Source organism: Oncorhynchus clarkii, chromosome 3 (assembly GCF_045791955.1).
Source record: "Oncorhynchus clarkii lewisi isolate Uvic-CL-2024 chromosome 3, UVic_Ocla_1.0, whole genome shotgun sequence".
Taxonomy (NCBI): domain Eukaryota; kingdom Metazoa; phylum Chordata; class Actinopteri; order Salmoniformes; family Salmonidae; genus Oncorhynchus; species Oncorhynchus clarkii.
Window position 1 is genome coordinate 28,060,834 of NC_092149.1, and position 20,054 is coordinate 28,080,887.

At 40.2% G+C, this 20,054-nt stretch overlaps 2 protein-coding genes across 10 annotated transcripts in view; one reads left to right on the forward strand and one right to left on the reverse strand.

Moving 5' to 3' along the window:
- The window catches only part of LOC139392297 (semaphorin-6D-like), a 157,488-nt gene extending 140,006 nt beyond the window's left edge, over window positions 1-17,482 (reverse strand). For 7 of the 9 annotated variants that reach the window (XM_071140231.1, XM_071140208.1, XM_071140223.1 and 4 more), the window contains exon 1: window positions 16,596-16,778. The gene's annotated coding sequence lies outside the window, so the exon portion shown is untranslated. Of the gene's footprint in view, window positions 1-16,595 lie in introns of all 9 variants that reach the window. The other 2 variants (XM_071140193.1, XM_071140202.1) reach the window with 2 other exon arrangements.
- LOC139385358 (soluble guanylate cyclase gcy-31-like) overlaps window positions 1-20,054 on the forward strand; it is a 203,466-nt gene that overhangs the window by 47,216 nt on the left and 136,196 nt on the right. The gene's annotated exons all lie outside the window — the stretch shown is intronic.

The window sequence follows — 20,054 nt, forward strand, 5'->3', positions numbered from 1 at the left end:
TATAACAGAACTGTTTTGGCAGGCAAAAACCTGAGAAAAATACATTCAGGAAGTATTTTTTGGGGGGTTTTGAAGTTTTCTATTCAATGCCATTACAGTATCCATTGACTTAGGACTCAATTTGCAGTTCCTATGCCTTCCACTAGATGTCAAAAGTCTTCAGAAATTGTTTCAGGCTTGTATTCTTATAAATGAGGGAGTAAGACCAGTCTGAATGAGTGGACGCTGACGTGTCACAGAGCTTTTTCATGCTCAATCCCGAGAGAGTGCATTTCTAATTTAACCTTTTATATTGACGACGTTATTGTCCGGTTGGAATATTATAGATCATTTAGGCTAACAATCTGAGGGTTGAATACAAACATTGTTTGACATGTTTCTATGAACTTTACGGATACAATTTGGATTTGGATTTTTTTACTGAAGAAAACGCAAACTAAAACTGAGGTTTTTGGATATAAAGCGACTTAAAAACTCTTAAGTCTACCCCCTCCTTTTTCAAACATTCTGTTAAAAATCGCGCAACTTTTCAGCGTCCTGCTACTCATGCCAGGAATATAGTATATGCATATGATTAGTATGTGTAGATAGAAAACACTCTGAAGTTTCTAAAACTGGTTAAATCACGGCTGTGACTATAACAGATCGTGTGTTTCATCGAAAAGCGCAAGAAAAACTGCTCTCTGAAAGCTAAAAATTATTTCCATGCGTCACTTTCATGGGTTGTTAAAAGGGCACAAAATTAATTATCGACCTGCATGCAATTCCTACAGATTCCACACGATGTCGCCATTGTCGTCATTTTCCAGGGACTTTCTTCTTGGTAAATCCAACTAACTGGATTCAATTTCTTCCGGTCTCCACCAGGATGTTTTGAATGTGCACATTGGCAGCCATTGATTTGAAAACGAGGAGCTATTGAATATACATCGCCCTGTAATCATTTTGATAGATTATAAACGTTTACTAATACCTAAAGTTGGATTACAAAAGTATTTCGAAGTGTTTTGTGAAAGTTTATCGTCAACTTTTTTAATTTTAAAAAATGACGCAGCGTTTAAAAACAATGTTTTTTTCTGAATGACACAGCTTCCATAGAAAGCTATTTGGGGTATATATGGACCGATTTAAACGAAAAAAAGACCCAATAGTGATGTTTATGGGGCATATAGGAGTGCCAAGAAAGAAGCTCGTCAAAGGTAATGAATGTTTTATATTTTATTTCTGCGTTTTGTGTAGCGCCGGCTAAGCTATATCTTTGTTTACATCGCATTCAGGCATTTTGGGGTGTTGCATGCTATCAGATAATAGCTTCTCATGCTTTCGCCGAAAAGCATTTTAAAAATCTGACTTGTTGGCTAGGTTCACAACGAGTGTAGCTTTAATTCAATACCCTGCATGTGAATTTTGATGAACGTTTGAGTTTTAACGAGTACATTTAGCATTTAGCGTAGCGCATTTGCATTTCCAGGTGTCTACTTGAGACATCTGCGTCTCAAGTAGGAGCAAGAAGTTAATCGAACAAAAGGAAAATTTATTGAGTAAATGAATGTCTTCTGAGTTCCACAATATGAAGATCACCAAAGGTAAGGGATTAATTATAACTCTATTTCTGAGTTTTGTAACGCTTCTGCTAGGCTAGTTACTGTTTGCAATAATTTGTCAAGTGGGCTATGTTCTGGGCTAGGTATGCTTTCGCCGAAAAGCATTTTATAAATCTGACACCGTGGTTGGATTAACATGAAGTTAATCTTTAAACCTATGTAAAATATGTTTTGTTTTCTGAATTTTTATAATGAGCATTTCTGTATTTGAATTTGGAGCTCTGCAATCTCACTGGAAGTTGGCCAGATGGGACGCTAGCGTCCCACATGACCTCTCTAGGCTAACTGGCACACCCATGAAATCGGACAATTGCAGTGAAAAGGAGGGCGGGGGGGGGGGGGGGGGGTCAATTGTACACACCCTGGCCGGGTGCCCTGGGTAGAATTATTTGACACTAACTCCCTGGACCTCTACCCCCACAGAACGGTTTAAAAATAACCCTGATTCAGGCGAAAGGGGCTGGAGTTCTGAGAAACCCAGGAAAATGAGAGCGATAGAAGTCTGTTACTGAACTAATCTTGCACCTCGTCCAAACCAAACGACTGTTCGCATTATCACCACCCAGAGATGTAGACCTATTCTGCAAAAACCAACACATACACATGCAGAAACACACACACATTGACGTTAAACAAAGCGAGGACTAGCAGACACTTGAATGCAATCCATTGTCATCCCTTACCTAAGTGCTTACATGTCAAGTAAAGTCTTGATAGACCCCGGCCAAGTTTTCAGTAACAAGGTCGAACAAGACAGCTATTTATGGATAGTTGGGGAATTCAATGCAGGGTTTTGAACAAGCTAATAAAAATCCAATTGGCAGTATGCATGTCATATAACACCAATGTGTGAGACTAGCATATTTATTTTTCAATAGTCGCATGATACCATTCAACAAAGAAAAAAAACTAAGCGGTTTAATGAAAACACTTTTGTGTAAATTAATACCATTCACTTTTAGAGTGCGTGTAGAGCCTGAATGAGGCATCACTGCATGAAGCAGCGGCTTTAAGCGGGAAAAACAAGCTTAGGTTTTTAATTTCCTGCTTCATTTCACGTTTCGGGCCCATAAAAATCCTAATTTCCAAAAACTGCAATAAACTACTTTGAGACATGATCATGACTCTATAGAATAGGTTAGATCATGATCATGAACATGATCATGACTCTCTAGAATAGGTTAGATCATGATCATGAACATGATCATGACTCTCTAGAATAGGTTCTGCAGTAGCTGTACTCTACATAGATTTTTTCCCATGCAGTTATTGCTTTACAGTATAAGCTATATCTGTGACAACAGACACAATAACTGTGCCCCAGATTCTAAGAACACAAACAAAGACAAATGGGGGGAATTCCGACCAAAGTTAAGCACGCGTAAATGGAACTTACATTTTATTTTTATGCACTTTTCTCTATATCCGTATTCTGATGTTATACCTAAGAAAAGCATGCTATTCAGCTACTATTCATTTGGGGTAGAGATCAAAGAAATGAAGGTGTGGCAGAGGTGTTCACAGACACACTGTATTCTATAGGTCGACCGATTAATTAGGGCCGATTTCAAGTTATTGCGATCGGAAATCAGTATTTTTGGGTGCCGATTTTAAAATATTTTACACCTTTAATCTTTATTTAACTAGGCAAGTCAGTTAAGAACGCATTCTTATTTTCAATGACGGCCTAGGAACGAGGCAGAATGACAGATTTTTACCTTGTCAGCTCAGGGGATCCAATCTTGCAACCTTACAGTTAACTAGTCCAACTCTCTAACCACCTGCCTCACGAGGAGCCCGCCTGTTACACGAATGCAGTAAGCCAAGGTAAGTTGCTAGCTAGCATTAAACTTATCTTATAAAAAACAATCAATCAACGACTGTCGTTGCATCAATGTGTACTTAACAATAAACATCAATGCCTTTCTTAAAATCAATACACAAGTTTATATTTTTAAACCTGCATATTTAGCTCAAATAAATCCAGGTTAGCAGGCGATATTAACCAAGTGAAATTGTGTCACTTCTCTTGCGTTCATTGCACGCAGAGTCAGGGTATATGCAACAGTTTGGGCCACCTAGCTCTTTGCAAACTAATTTGCCAGAATTTTACGTAACTATGACATAACATTGAAGGTTGTGCAATGTAACAGGAATATTTAGACTCATGGATGCCACCAGTTAGATAAAATACGGAACGGAATAAACGTTTTGTTTGAGGTGATAGTTTCCGGATTTGACCTAAGGCTCGTATTTCTGTGTGTTTATTATAGAGCAGTCTGACTGAGGGGTGGTAGGCAGCAGCAGGCTCGTAATAGTCAAAGGTATATGGTTTAGAGAGAAATAGTCGACGCGTTATAATTCCTGTAATAACTTGCGGCTGAACTTGAAAGGGGTTCCTTCGTTATTTTACCGTTCATGTCTTCCATAGAGAATGTATTGATCTAATTCAAATAAGGTCTGTGTTTCGTGCAGGCTTAAACCGCCTCGGCGTTTTGATACATGTGTAAATCTCACTAGTATAAGGTAACGTTTGTCAACATGTTTTCATAAATCCACTCAACAATTTTTTAAATCTTTGCTTATATTTAGCCAATATTGATCAGAGTTACCTTGTCCTATGGATATCTACACAGGTGGTGTAAGCCTACACGAAACACAGACCTTATTTTAAGTGAATCTAAAAATATCCTATGGAATAAATTAATGAAGGAACCGCTTTTCAGATTTTGCTAAAAGGTGTCATGGGAATTATGACTCGCACTTTGGTAGTCAATTCTTACCATGTCCATTATTAAAATACGATTTCCTGCATATAGAAATTACAGTTTTTGTTTTCAACATTCATCACAGGTAACTTAAACTCTATTTTTATTCCAACAGTTGAGAGTATTTGTATTTGACTCCTAATCAGACTCTTCAGTATCATTGTCACTTCAGAGCTGTGTGTGTGTTTTACAGATGGCAGAGAAAAGCAGAGCACCAGCGTGGGACTATTACATGGAATTGGCACCAGGGAAAGCAAGGTGTCTTATTTGTGATAAAGATGTACGCATGGGGTCAGCAATGACTAAATCAAAAAATACCACCAACCTGTGGAATCACCTTAAGAACACCCATCCAAAAGACCATATGTATTATATTAAGTTAAAATAAAAGTGTTCATTGTTCTTTCAGTATTGTTGCAATCGTCATTATTACAAAAATGTGTGTAATAATATATCCAGTGGGGCAAAAAAGTATTTAGTCAGCCACCAATTGTGCAAGTTCTCCCACTTAAAAAGATGAGGCCTGTAATTTTCATCATCGGTACACTTCAACTATGACAGACAAAATGAGAAAGAAAAATCCAGAAAATCACATTTTTAATGAATTTATTTGCAAATTATGGTAGAAAATAAGTATTTGGTCACCTACAAACAAGCTAGATTTCTGGCTCTCACAGAGGCTCCTCTGTCCTCCACTCGTTACCTGTATTAATGGCACCTGTTTGAACTTGTTATCAGTATAAAAGACACCTGTCCACAACCTCAAAGAGTCACACTCCAAACTCCACTATGGCCAAGACCAAAGAGCTGTCAAAGGACACCAGAAACAAAATTGTAGACCTGCACCAGGCTGGGAAGACTGAATCTGCAATAGGTAAGCAGCTTGGTTTGAAGAAATCAACTGTGGGAGCAATTATTAGGAAATGGAAGACATACAAGACCACACAAGATCTCACCCCGTTGGGTCAAAATTATCACAAGAACGGTGAGCAAAAATCCCAGAACCACATAGTGGACCTAACGGTGGACCTAGTGAATGACCTGCAGAGAGCTGGGCCCAAAGTAACAAAGCCTACCATCAGTAACACACTACGCCGCCAGGGACTCAAATCATGCAGTGCCAGACGTGTCCCCCTGCTTAAGCCAGTACATATCCAGACACGTCTAAAGTTTGCTGGAGAGCATTTGGATGATCCAGAAGAAGATTGGGAGAATGTCATATGGTCAGATGAAACCAAAATATAACTTTTTGGTAAAAAGTCAACTCGTCGTGTTTGGAGGACAAAGAATGCTGAGTTGCATCCAAAGAACACCATACCTACTGTGAAGCATGGGGGTGGAAACATGCTTTGGGGCTGTTTTTCTGCAAAGGGACCAGGACGACTGATCCGTGTAAAGGAAAGAATGAATGGGGCCATGTATCGTGAGATTTTGAGTGAAAACCTCCATCCATCAGCAAGGGCATTGAAGATGAAACGTGGCTGGGTATTTCAGCATGACAATGATCCCAAACACACCGCCCGGGCAACGAAGGAGTGGCTTCGCAAGAAGCATTTCAAGGTCCTGGAGTGGCCTAGCCAGTCTCCAGATCTCAACCGCATAGAAAATATTTGGAGGGAGTTGAAAGTCTGTGTTGCCCAGCAACAGCCCCAAAACATCACTGCTCTAGAGGAGATCTGCATGGAGGAATGGGCCAAAATACCAGCAACAGTGTGTGAAAACCTTGTGAAGACTTACAGAAAACATTTGACCTCTGTTATATACCCTTTGTTGGCAATGACAAAGTATTGAGATAAACTTTTGTTATTGACCAAATACTTATTTTCCACCATAATTTGCAAATAAATTCATTAAAAATCCTACAATGTGATTTTCTGGATTTTTTTCTTCTAATTTTGTCTGTCATAGTTGAAGTGTACCTATGATGAAAATGACAGGCCTATCATCTTTTTAAGTGGGAGAACTTGCACAATTGTTGGCTGGCTAAATACTTTTTTGCCCCACGGTATACTAAACACTTTTTTTTTTGTCCAACAAATCGGTGTCGGCATTGAAAAATCATAATCGGTTGACTTCTACTGTATTCTGATGTTGACTTAATTTCGTCATAATTCCAACACCTTTACGCAAAATGAAATTATGAATAAGGTCAAGGAACCTGTCAGTTCCAAGTACAACATCTTTCTTTTACAAATTTACAGAGCTATTTGAGTAATCCGTTTGGATAAGGGAATTGTACATATGACAATTGTTTTAGATCTATTTTACCTTATGATCCATGGAGACAAATGTGAAACCAGTCATATTTCAGCAAGCTAAAAAGCATGTCAACATGACAGGTATTTCGTACTCTTTTCCACAGTGACGTATAAAAGAGCTTTGCCGTTATTCAGAATTCTAATTGTAGGCCTTAAAAGCTTCATCATTTGTGGGTCTGAAATTTGGATACCCAAGCTGAGGCTCTAGCCTATGAAACCCTGTGCGCACTGACAGTAGCTGCGAAGCTACCGAGTTGTTGTATGCACTCTAGAATTATTTAATTATATGGCCGGACATTTTTGTATTTAAAAATATATATATTTGATTTCTATCATATTAAATACTAGCCGATATCAGTAGCCACCATCAGTAATACCCACAGAAATAAGCCTACAGTGCCTTCAGATAGTATTAACACACCCCTTGACTTTTTCTACATTTTGATGCGTTTCAGGCAGAATTTTAAATAGACTAAATTGAGATTGTCCCCCACAATACCCCATAACGTCAAAGTGGAATTATGTATTAAAAATGTAAAACGGAAATGTCTTCAGTCAATAAGTATTCAACCTCTTTCTTATGGAAAGCCTAAATAAGTTGAGGAGTAAAAATGTGCTTAACAAGTCACATAAGTTGCATGGACAATGATGTTTAACATGATTTTTGAATGACTACCTCATCCCTGTACCCCACACATAGAGATGATTGTAAGGTCCCTCAGTTGAGCAGTGAATTTCAAAAACAGATTCAACCACAAAGACCAGGGAGATGCTCCAATTCTTCACAAAGAAAGGGACCTATTGGTAGATGGGGAAACACAAAAAAGCAGACACTGAATATCCCCTTTGAGCGTGGTGCAGTTATAAATTACACTTTGGATAGTGTATCAATGCACCCAATCACTATAAAGATACAGGCGTCCTTCCTAACTCAGTTACCGGAGAGGAAGGAAACATGAGGCCAATGTTGACTATTAAAAAGTTAAGAGTTTAATGGCTGTGATAGGAGAAACATAAGGATGGATCAAAAACATAATTACTCCACAATACTAACCTAAATGAAATACAAACAGAATAGAATACAAACATTCCAAAACATGTACGCTGTTTGCAATAATGCACTAAAGTAGAACTGCAAAAACTGTCCTGAATACAATGCATTATGTTTTGGGCAAATACAACACGTCAGTGAGTACCACTCTTCGTATATTTAAGCATGACAGAGGCTGCATCATGTTATGGGTATGCTTGTCATTGACAAGGACTAAGGAGTTTTGTTAAGGATAACACTAAACGAAATAGTGCCAAGCAGGCAAACCCCTAGAGGAAAACTTGGTTCAGTCTGCTTTCCAACAGACATGGCGACACATTCACCTAATAACCTAAAACACAAGGCCAAAAATACACTGGAGTTGCTTACCAAGAAGACATAGGAACATTCAATGTGGCCTAGTTACAGTTTTGACTTAAAAATGTATTGAAAAAAATCTATGGCAGGACTTGAAAATGGCTGTCTAGCAATGATCAACAAACAATCCAAGTTAAAGTATTTTTGTTAAGATAGATTCTCTTATACTTCCTAAAATCACATTCCTATCTCCTATAAACTGTGCATAAGTAGTCACGCCCCGAGTGAGGTTGGTGAGCGTGTCAGATGGACGGCGCCGTCCCCTTTCGCCAGAGTGCATAAAAAGCCTTGTTAACGGAATTAACATTTGACCAGAAAACATGAGATGTTAGCTACATGTTTGAAACTTTGAGCCTCAACGCGAGGGGAAGATAAACTCATCTTCCTTTAGACCAGCTAGAGGAAAAGCTGCAGCCCTTTTCCATAGTGGTCTTGCTATCAGCGTGAAACAGCAGGAACCGGGATTCATTAGACCAGGCAATGTGTTTCTGATTCTCCAGTATTCAGGGTTTTCTCCATTTAGCCCACTGCAAGCACAGTTTCTTGTTTTTGCTGAAAGAAGTGGAACTCTGTAAGGTCATTGACCTCCATACCCCATTCGTTGTCAAGGTACAATGAGTTGTGCATTCTTTTATTGTTTTTTGGGCACCAATGTTGTACTTGACTGTTAGTTGACTAACTGTACAATTGTGTCAGCCTCCTTTGTTGAAGTGGATTTAACAGATGACAACAATGAAGGATCATAGCTTACACCTGGATTCACTGGTCAGTCTGTCACAGAAAGAGCATGTACACTGATTGTACACTCAGTGTATATTCTAGTGTATAATTAAAAAGTTAAAGTATTTAAAGGGATGGTTTTAGATACATGTACTGAAAACACTATTGAAAACTCCACAAGAAAATCTGTTGGCCAGCAAGTGGGAGGTTTTTCAGAGATTCAATGTAATTGATTTAACGCCCGCAAGGGAATCACACCTGAAAAGCCCGTTATGCACCTGCATAAGGTAAGTCTGAATACCAACTACTGAGAAGTGCCTAGGAAAGGTGTGCATAAAAAGGTGTACATTTCCTAAATCTGCATCGGGCCCTAAATGCATAAGGATTACATGTATTTTGTGGCATGAATGATGGATTTTTGTTGATGTTCTTCTCCTACTTACTCTGCCTATTTCCCAATCTCTCTCGCTCTCCCTCTTTTACTAATGTCCTCCTCACACATTTTCTCTCTGCGGAACAGATCTTTCCTGCATGCTAAGAAATTGTGGGTCGATTTCCAAGAATAACACGCTCCAGCATGCACCCACATGTAAAATTCCTGGAACAAAGTTAGTAGAGTCGGTTTTGTATTTTATTTCTAGCCTAAAAATAAAAACCTATTCTGAAATCATGCAGGAACTAGGTGGTTTTCAGCTATGGTGAAATCCATTGCATGATCACCAAAATAGACTATACAAAAACTGCATGAATGCACCACCAGAAACAAAATCAACTTAACCCATTATAAGGATTTCGGATATAGCTAAGCCCAAACACCAGCGAATCCAAAGTAAACATTTAGTGAAGTGAAGTGGACGGACTGCTTCGGTTTCAACATGAGCAGCTAATCAATGAGGCAGGATCGAGGGAGGCTGCCCTCATTATGAAGTGATTAAGAGATCATTTGGAACAAAAACCACTGCACCTTTAGCCCCACTAGGACTGCGCCAATCAATAAAGTGTATGTGTGGCCAGCACCAATTTACAGGAGGGCTTATTTCGTTAACTTGCATTCTATGAGAAGATGAGCAGCAGAGTAACAAGATTGTGGCAAAATATGTTGCTTCCTGCATCAAGTAGCCAGTGGGAAAGTGTTTTGATTCAAGTTTACTGATACCTGTTGGTACTGTATTAGAGGTCGACCGATTATGATTTTTCAACGCCGACACCGATTATTGGAGGACCAAAAAAAGCCGATACCGATTAATCGGACAATTTTTTAAAGATTTATTTGTAATAATGGCAATTACAACAATACTAAATGAACACTTATTTTAATTTAATATAATACATCAATAAAATCTATTTAGCCTCAAGTAAATAATGAAACATGTTCAATTTGGTTTAAATAATGCAAAAACAAAGTATTGGAGAAGAAAGTAAAAGTGCAATATGTGCTATGTAAGAAAGCTAACATTTCAGTTCCTTGCTCAGAACATATGAAAGCTGGTGGTTCCTTTTAACATGAGTCTTCAATATTCCCAGGTAAGGCGTTTTAGGTTGTAATGAAATCAAATCACTTTGATTTGAGAAGTTTTAGGTTGTAGTTATTATAGGAATTATAGGACTATTTCCCTCTATACCATTTGTATTTCATTAACCTTTGACTATTGGATGTTCTTATAGGCACTTTAGTATTGCAAGTGTAACAGTATAGCTTCCGTCCCTCTCCTCGCTCCTCCCTGGGCTCGAACCAGCAACAACGACAACAGCCACCATCGAAGCAGCGTTACCCATGCAGAGCAAGGGGAGCAACTACTAGAAGGCTCAGAGCGAGTGACGTTTGAAACACTATTAGCACGCGCTAACTAGCTAGCCATTTCACTTCGGTTACACCAGCCTCATCTCGGGAGTTGATAGGCATGAAGTCAAACAGCACAATGCTTGACGCACAACGAAGAGCTGCTGGCAAAACGCGAAAGTGCTGTTTGAATTAATGTTTACGCGCCTGCTTCTGCCACCACCGCTCAGTCAGATACTTGTATGCTCAGTGAGATTATATGCTACGCAGGACACGCTAGATAATAACTAGTAATATCATCAACCATGTGCAGTTAACTAGTGATTATGATTGATTTTTATAAGATAAGTTTAATGCTAGCTAGCAACTTACCTTGGCTTACTGCATTCGCGTAACAGGCAGTCTTCTTGTGGAGTGCAACGAGAGAGAGGCATGTTGCTTTGGCGTTGGACTAGTTGTTCTGTAAGGTTGCAAGATGGTGACCCCCGAGCTGAGGGTGGGTTGTCATTGAAAATAAGAACGTGTTCTTAACTGACTTGCCTAGTTAAATAAAAAGGTATAAAAATAAAAAATAAATTACAAAATCAGCGCACAAAAAAAAACGATTTCCGATTGTTATGAAAACTTTAAATCGGACCTAATTAATCGGCCATTCCGATTAATAGGTCGACCTCTATACTGTATGCATATAATAGTATCTCAATGCCTGAATATTGCCCTTGAGTTTGTTAATGGTGCATTGGGGGCTCTGGGGGATTGTGGGTGTTGCAGTTAAATGTGAGTTTAAAAAAGGCAATGGTTTTAGTCATCGCTCAGTAATCCTCAGGGAGGATGAGACTCAATGTGCAAATGAAGAAGTAGCTACCTCCTCAGATGAAATATGCATGAAAGGGAAAGACTTTTCATCTCAACAGGATGTATTTCTTGCCCAAAACTCTTCTCCCTTACCAGCCCTGAGGGTACCGAGCACAATCTTCCCGTCACACTAATCAAACAGCCGTGTGTATGTGTGTGTGTGTGTGTGTGTGTGTGTGGCCAATCTCTTTTGAGGAAGACAAAGAGGTAGTGGAATCTAAAAGGATTACTCAACTGCAGATTGTAATTCTGTGATTTGGGAAGGTGTTTCAAACAAACATAGACAAGCCACTCTGACAGCATGATTTACATACTAATATAACACAAATAAAGTAGGATGAAACATTTTCACATGTAAATACTTTTTTAAGGGTTGGGAAACCTTTACTGACCTGAATACATAAATGAGATACTGCTGACACAGGTTACATTCCCCTTGTAATTGCTGGAACCCTTCCACTTCAGTTCATGGAGCTTAACCAGACAGTTACCCAGCATTCTCGGCCCGTGGCTGCTGCAGGTTAGCTGAGCAGCCTAAGACCATGTTTGACAAGGGGTTAACACTGCTGAAAAACGCTTTATAAAACCACAGGAAGACAGCCAGTCTGGAAAGGAGGACCGAGGCCTGTCACTTGTCCAGAGTGTTCTTTTTTCATTCTATCCTTTGGTTGAACTCAACTCTTTTTCCTCCCAAATTCACGCACTCACCAGCTCTGGTATAATTACCCGTACAGTGCTAACCGCTGCGGTGTGACAGGAGGGCAGCCATCGCTCGCCTGTTTTTTAGAATCAGAGCTAATTACTGCCCTGTCAAGGACTGTATTTAAATGACTGCTACTGATGGGGCTAATAGGATAAAACAGTGTCAATATTGAACACAGTCAATTAAATCAGACATTTATTTTGGGCACGCAGGTCCTGGTATGAGTGCTGAAATTAACATAGGTGATATCATGAAAAGAGGTGATATTCAAACCAATACTAGAAAATGCAATAAATCATGCCAAATCTATGATGACCAAATACAGTGAAGCTTAGCATTGCAATGAGGACTCAGTAAAACAAGTTTCTGCATTGTGAAGAGCAAACAGCTGAAACACAGTAAAGTACATTCCCCCTACTGGTCCCGGACAATGACTGAAGACCCCCTTCAGCTGCCATGGCAAAGCCACGAGGCTTTCCTAAACCCACCATTTGTAATGCTTGATGCTACATGTTAATGTGATTTTCTCCCATGGTCCGTTGGAGGGGCCAGACCTGAAGGCCAAAGCCTGGTGGTCTCAGCAGATAGCTGGGACAGGCCTGTCCCGTGTCAGCCTTGGGTTATGGATGATGGGGAGGCTCTGGGGCTGACAGGTAATAATTCACTCCCCAGGGTTCCGGAACCCTTCGCTGAACAGAAGCAGGCAGGCAGGGAGGGTGGAAGACTGCACGGCCTTGCAAAACCCTCCTTTTCTTATTCCCCCCCTTTCCACTCGCCCCTAAGCCAGATATGGGGTCCCCATCAGCTGCCATGGGTAACAAACTACCATCAATATGAAATATGAGACGCCACAGTCCAGTGCTTCACTCCGGTGCAGGGCCAAACAAAGTCCCATATGCTGGGGGGTGGGAGGCGAAGATTAACTGTTGCTTCTTCAAGCCAAACATAGTCACACTGCCCATTATTTAAACCCTAGCAGCCTTCCAGTGCCGTAGGTAGTACTTCAAAGTCACCTCAGACATATTGGTTACTGTCAATCCTCTACACTTACAAAAAATATACTATAAAAGTCATATTGATCTCAAAATGGAAGTTATCAACACAGAAGGGACAGATCACAGTAATTCAACCACTGCAATTGATGTGCCAGGGCATCTGGGGTCTCTCAGGTTCCTAACCGAAACCATTCAATATAATATTATGGATAGTATAATGGTACCGCCGTCTTCCGCAGAAGACAGTTGACTCAAAAGACAGTTGCTTCTCTAAACAGTACAGTAACTTGAGTCTGGGCCAGTTCTGAAGTGTGTTGGAACAGTTGGAGAGGCAGCAGAGCTGGATGAGGGAATATCTGCATCATAGGGGTGACCGTGGGCTGGGAGGTATAGGCTGTACTGTACGTCCCACAGGACCATAGTCCTGGGCCGGAGCCTATTTCTGCCCTCATTACCCCGCAGACCATTATAGAGACACAGCCATCCACACGTCACAGCCCAGCACAGCCCTGAAGCAGACCACCCGTCATTTAATACAAAACTACAGCTCCATCGGAAATTGGAAATAAAATTACACCCTAGTCTAAATGCACCATTAGCCATGCTAACCGAGCGCCGGCTCTTTCAGGGCTGAAATGAGAGCCGGACAACATGCAATTTGGGAGCCGACAGAGAGGGAATGGGCTGCCGACACTCGCCTCTCTCAGCTCCAGTCATTTACAGCCATCACCCACCAGCCTGCAAGACCTGAGTTACTTATTGAATGGGGTTGTGTAATAAGAAAGCGGAGATGTGTGTTTCTGGGAGGTAGAAAATGAGAAAGCGAGAGAGCAAAGTAAAAAGAGTTCAGAGAGGGCATACTGGTTGGGTAGGAGTTACAAATAATATGATAACCTTATTATTCAAAAATGACAAAACCAGAAAAAGCTACAAACCTGTAGGATATTCCAACTCTGGTGAAGGGAAGCAATAGCACCGCTTGTTGATTAGGCTATGACATCTAAACTACCTACTGTATAACAGTACTGTCATTTTCTCTGACAGAGCAGCCTAGCCCTGACGACAAGGACCTGTGAAAAACTAGGATACCAACTACAACTTTGGTTTCCTTTTTAACATGTCAAAGATGTGGGTGAATATAGTTTTTAATAAAATATCTGCGACAAGAAACATTTCAAAAGGAGAAAAACAACCTTGTTTGTACTGTAAGATAATGATACCCTAGAGCTGGTGAGTTTTGCACCAGATTAACATGAATATTTAAATTTCTTCTAAACTTTGGAATCTAGACACAGTAATCACACATCACCAAAACTATTATGGAGGGCAAACACAGTGGCATTAAAGATGTGTATTTATGTTAGTTGTGCATGCTGCCAGTGGCGTCATGACCATCGGGGGCACAAAGGCCCCCTAATATGTCACGTTTTGAAATTAGTCATCTTCATTTCTAAGCCTGTGTTTTATCATAATTATTTATAAAAAAGATCTGTCAGCGGTATTTTACAGAGGGGACACACTGACTGGACTAGGCAAAGACAAAGAATACCCCTCCCCCATTCTCCCTAGTAAGTGGCCCCTTCCCAGGTGCACCGAGAAAAGTAAGGTAGGACACTATACTCTAATGTGTGTAGCATCGTCAGGAGGAGGAGGAGAGAGTGTACAGTAGAGTGACACACAGCGTTGGATTTGATTTTAGCTGACAGTGCTGGGTCGAAGGTATTTTTTTAAATGAATGTGATCAAGCTATGTAGCCTATTGATTTCTTCTTCATGAATACATAAAACAAAAATGTTCTGTTGTTTGTCTGCTTCTACATCGCTTGCGGTTTGGGGTTTTAGGCTGGGTTTCTGTACAGCACTTTGTGGCATCAACTGATGTAAAAAAGGGCTTTATAAAAACATTTGATTGATAATACTAGCCACCGAGCAATTTTATGAAATTGGATTTAGATAGCCAGCTAGATAGATTCCCAATCTCATATCTAGCTACCAAGCCATGTCAGGCTATCAATTAAATTAGATTAGCTTGTCTAACCTGCCTGCGGGCCAGGTTGCTAGAAATTATTAAATGTACAGAATAAGACTCACAATCCTTTCAATACTTGACCCAGATTTGAGCAGAACCCACCCCCCACACACAAGTACTTCATGCCATACTTTGGTCAAGATATTTGACTTGCAGATATAAGCCTACTAAAAGCTTCTCTCTGTTGGGCATAGCTGAGAATGGTTCTAAAGAGCATAAAAAGAGCCTATTTTTTGTCTCAATCCAAGTCTGTAGGCTACACACAGACTGTCACCCAGACCTGTACCTTCAATGTCCTCCCATCCGGAACTATTGGACATTATTCTTCTTTGACACAATATTGGCTATTATATTTTGGCTAGTGTTTATCAAAACGCATTAAACTACATGAAAACAACTCATATCAACATGTAACTCGAATCACTGTAGCCTCAAAATACAGCTAGAGGCTATACATATGTGCACAAACTCAAAAACCATAAAACAATGTAAGAATCAAGTTAATCAGCCTAAACATACAATCAAAGGATTCATCATTTGTTTCATTGCATTGGGACAGACTGCAGTTGTTGTGGAAAATTCAAAATCATCCACAACTAAAATCCCCCAATGCGCATTTTAATTAAGCTGCTGTCAAAATGACAAGACATTGTTCTATAATATAAAGCTGGTGAACCAAGTAAGGAAAATCTAGGTCTACAACAACAAGTTTGTCATACCACACAAAGGACTGCGAAATCTGTGAAATCACCCAACTCGATACATCTTGGCGCACGCAGCTACGCATTTCAACTTACTCTAACTGGCAACAATTTTCTACAAACGCGATCTGGTATTCACATGTTTGGTTGCAGGTCTATTATATAGCCTACTCAAGTCTCATTTTAATGTATGTAAACTATAGCCTACACAAATACAAACATACGTCCGTCTGCACAACGACAAAACACAATCATATAGCCTATCCAAATACGGATAGAGTATTCAGAGTATACTATTTTTGCATATTTATTTGCTGACAAATGCTCTTATCGCATGCATTTTGCTGAAAAGATGATCGAGCTGTAGCCGATGGTTTAGGACAGGGTTTCTCAATCTCGGTATTGGGGCCCCTCCTGGGTGCACGTTTTGGTTTTTGCCCTAGCAAGACACAGCGGATTCAAATAACTAACTCTTTATCAAGCGTTGATTATTTGAATCCGCTGTGTAGCGCTAGGGCAAAAAACAAAACGGGGGCTGGAGGTAGGTGGTCTAAACTGGCCAAACACGTTATGAATGGTAGACCTTCCTATAAGTACCTACTAAGAACTAGAAGACGACATCGTTTTGTTTTGAATAGCCCAATGTCTTCTGTGTACTATGTAGATACTGAGGCAAACTTGTGGCACCACAACATACTCCGATGCGCAAGTGAAATGTAGGTGCAGCAACTGAGACAGTCAGCTAATGGAGAAAGTGCCGTAGTATAACTCTTACCTTTTTCTTTCGTTTTGGCTATCTTGTTTCGTTGACAATAATTTGATTCTTGCAGGACAGAGACCAGTGTTACAGAAGCGTTGAGACAATATTAGTTATTTTTTTCCAAAAAGGCTCGTATTCCCAGAGCGCGAAAGAGCGCCCTTTGTTATGACAGAGACCCGCGCACGCTCGAGCTGGACTGCAATCACAACATACTTCACCCAGCGAAGAGCAGCGTCGGCGAATACACGCCCAAATGTGTTGAATTGGCAGCCAGTCGGTCCAATGGAAAGGGGGTGGATAGTACCAGACCTTGTTTGAGACGTGTTTTGTTCAAACCTTTTCTTTTGACTTCTCCCTCCACATCTCATTTTTGTCCAGTTGTTGGACACCTACACATTTGGATCCTTGCAACCCGAGCCTGCAGCCAGTCTATCCGCCAAGGGTATTTAAATCGAGATACCATTGAGCATCTTTCTGAAGGAGGTTGCTTTGCTCCACATTGAAGAAAACTGAAAAAAATACTTTCATTCTGTCAACAAGTTTCTTCTCCGTTGCCTTCAGTTATTAATAGTTGTCCAAATATCAACTAGCATGGACCTAACTTACTCCATGTTTTGCTCATACATCCCTATAATTACAAACACCGTGCCGTTTTAATAGCATTTAGAGTTTTCACATTAAATATGTGTAATAGCTTCCTTTGTATTGTAATAATGGTTAAACAGTAAATCTGTTCTTCTACAGATTATCGAACAAAAAAAGCGGCGCACTTAGTATAGGCTGCACAGAGGCAATAGTCTATGCATTTCATTTCTGTTTTCAGTAGGCCTTTTAGGTTCAAAATGTGTGCAGCCTATCATACAGTATGTTAAGGTGCTAAGTCGAGCTGTCCTGTCTATGTTGACAGGCAGGGAATTAGGCAGGAGGAAGACAGAGTGCATATAATGAGGGAACCAGTAGGGTTAATTGGTGAAAGAAGTTATACTGTGTGAAGCTATTGCTCCCCTACTGGGGGATTCTAATGATCTGCATAGCCTTGCTGATCATTATAAATGATCCAACTGCAAATCACTGTCTAGTGGAGATAGTAATCATGTAGATAGACATGATTAAATATTCCGGTCACATCCTGTCTTTTAGATAAAAAAATATACATTTTTATTTATCACAGAAGTCAGCTGTTAATGAGATTTTATTTTTTATAGCTTCTTGGTTACACAAATAACAGATTAACTTTAGTTTTATTTTGACGGTTTGTATCCACTCTTAACATGCTTAGTCATGAACATTTCATTGGGTTCAGGGCGGCTGGAACCACAAAAAATGGCCGATAATTGTTGGTGAGTTTAGGGTCAATGCTGATAGATTTACTCCAGTCATTTCTCTTAGCAGTGAAATAGAGTCTGTGAGCCCGGCCATTGTGGTAAGGTGCCTTCAGGAGTAAGGAGAGGACAAGCTCCCAAGTCCGCGATCTGAGTGGACACCCTAAATCTCAGTAGGCACATGTTCAGTGTCAACTTTGCCAGTAGGGTTTTACTGGTTTTGGCAGTCTAAAATAAAAGAGCTGTTCCACTTCATTTTCTCATTTTTAAGTTCAATAGGGCACCAGCGGAGTTTCATGATAGTGTGTAATACATACATACCAAATATCTTCAAAGCAGGACAAAATGTACATGACAAATTATTACCCCTCACTGGCACAGTTTTCAACCCATACCAACTCACCTTCTTGCGTGAGTAGGCAACACATTCTGGGTAAGGTTATTAGAGAACTAGGTTAAAGATATCCAATCAATAACATCACGCTATCTTGCCACACCATGGGATTGCAGAAAACAGACACACTGTATTTCTCCTATGCCAGCAAGCAAAATAAAAGAAATGCCAAGAAGCACTGGCTGTTATCAAAAAGACAAGCATTCTAAAACTGGTCCAGCAACATATTGACACTTTTTTTTTACACAATTGAATTGCAGTGAGCCAATGGGTGCTAAGTGAGGAGAAAGCATGTGAGCCCATCAGCACAACAGCTTAATTAATATAGACTTGTGAGTCCATGGGAATGACTAGAGGACTCTTGTCCGGATGCGATGTATCCATATTACCATGAGGCTCTTTTCAGAGGGTTGAGAAAGTGAATGGCATTGAAAGTAAAAGGTAAAGCATCTTGAATAATGCTGATAGTGATACTCCGAAAGGACACTGTGTTTGCATGCTGTGAGGCCTGAATACCTAAGGGTCTTCAAATCTTCCAAGGAACAATGCCATTTGAGTGTCAACTCTGTCGTTAACAGGACATGGGTGTAATGCCAGCTAGCTTATACTGTCCAGAGCATTTGAGAGCAGACCAAATGGACTGTGATTCTTCTCCCTCTCTCTCTCTCTCTCTCGCTTCCTGTCAACACCTCCAGTGCCTAGCCTCAGACAGCTTACTGCTGGTCTGGGTCTGTCACAAGACATCTTCTCCACACTGTCTACACACACTAAAACATATAGACACATGAACTACATGTGAACATGTATGTTTTTGATTTATACATAGGAAAATATGCTCATGCCGGCACACACAGAGTATACAGTTGAACTTGGAAGTTTACATACACCTTAGCCAAATACATTTAAACTCAGTTTTTCACAATTCCTGACATTTAATCTTCGTAAAAATTCCCCGTCTTAGGTCAGTTAGGATCAGCACTTTATTTTAAGAATGTCAGAATAATAGCAGAGAGAATGATTTATTTCAGCTTTTATTTTTTTCATCACATTCCCAGTGGGTCAAAAGTTTACTTACACTCAATTAGTATTTGGTAGCATTGCCATTAAATTGTTTGTCTTGGGTCAAATGTTTCAGGTAGCCTCCCACAAGCTTCCCACAATAAGTGGGTGAATTTGGCCCATTCCTCCTGACAGAGCTGGTGTAACTGAGTCAGGTTTGTTGACGACCTTGCTCACACACTCTTTTTCAGTTCTGCCCACAAATTTTCTATAGGATTGAGATCAGGGCTTTGACAACCTTGACTTTGTTGTCCTTATGCCATTTTGCCACAACTTTGGAAGTATACTTGGGGTCATTGTCCATTTGGAAGACCCATTTAACCCAAGATTTAACTTCCTGGCGGATGTCTTGAGAAGTTGCTTCAATATATCCACATAAAGTTCCACCCTCGTGATGCCATCTATTTTGTGAAGTGCACCAGTTCCTCCTGCAGCAAAGCGCCACCACAACATGATGCTGACACCCCGTGCTTCATGGTTGGGATGGTGTTCTTCTGCTTGTAAGCCTCCACCTTTTTCCTCCAACCATAACCATGGTCATTATGGCCAAACAGTTCTATTTTTGTTTTATCAGACCAGAGGACATTTCTCCAAGAAGTACGATATTTGTCCCCATGTGCAGTTGCAAACCGTAGTCTGGCATTTTTATGGTGGATTTGGAGCAGTGGCTTCTTCCTTGCTGAGCGGTCTTTCAGGTTA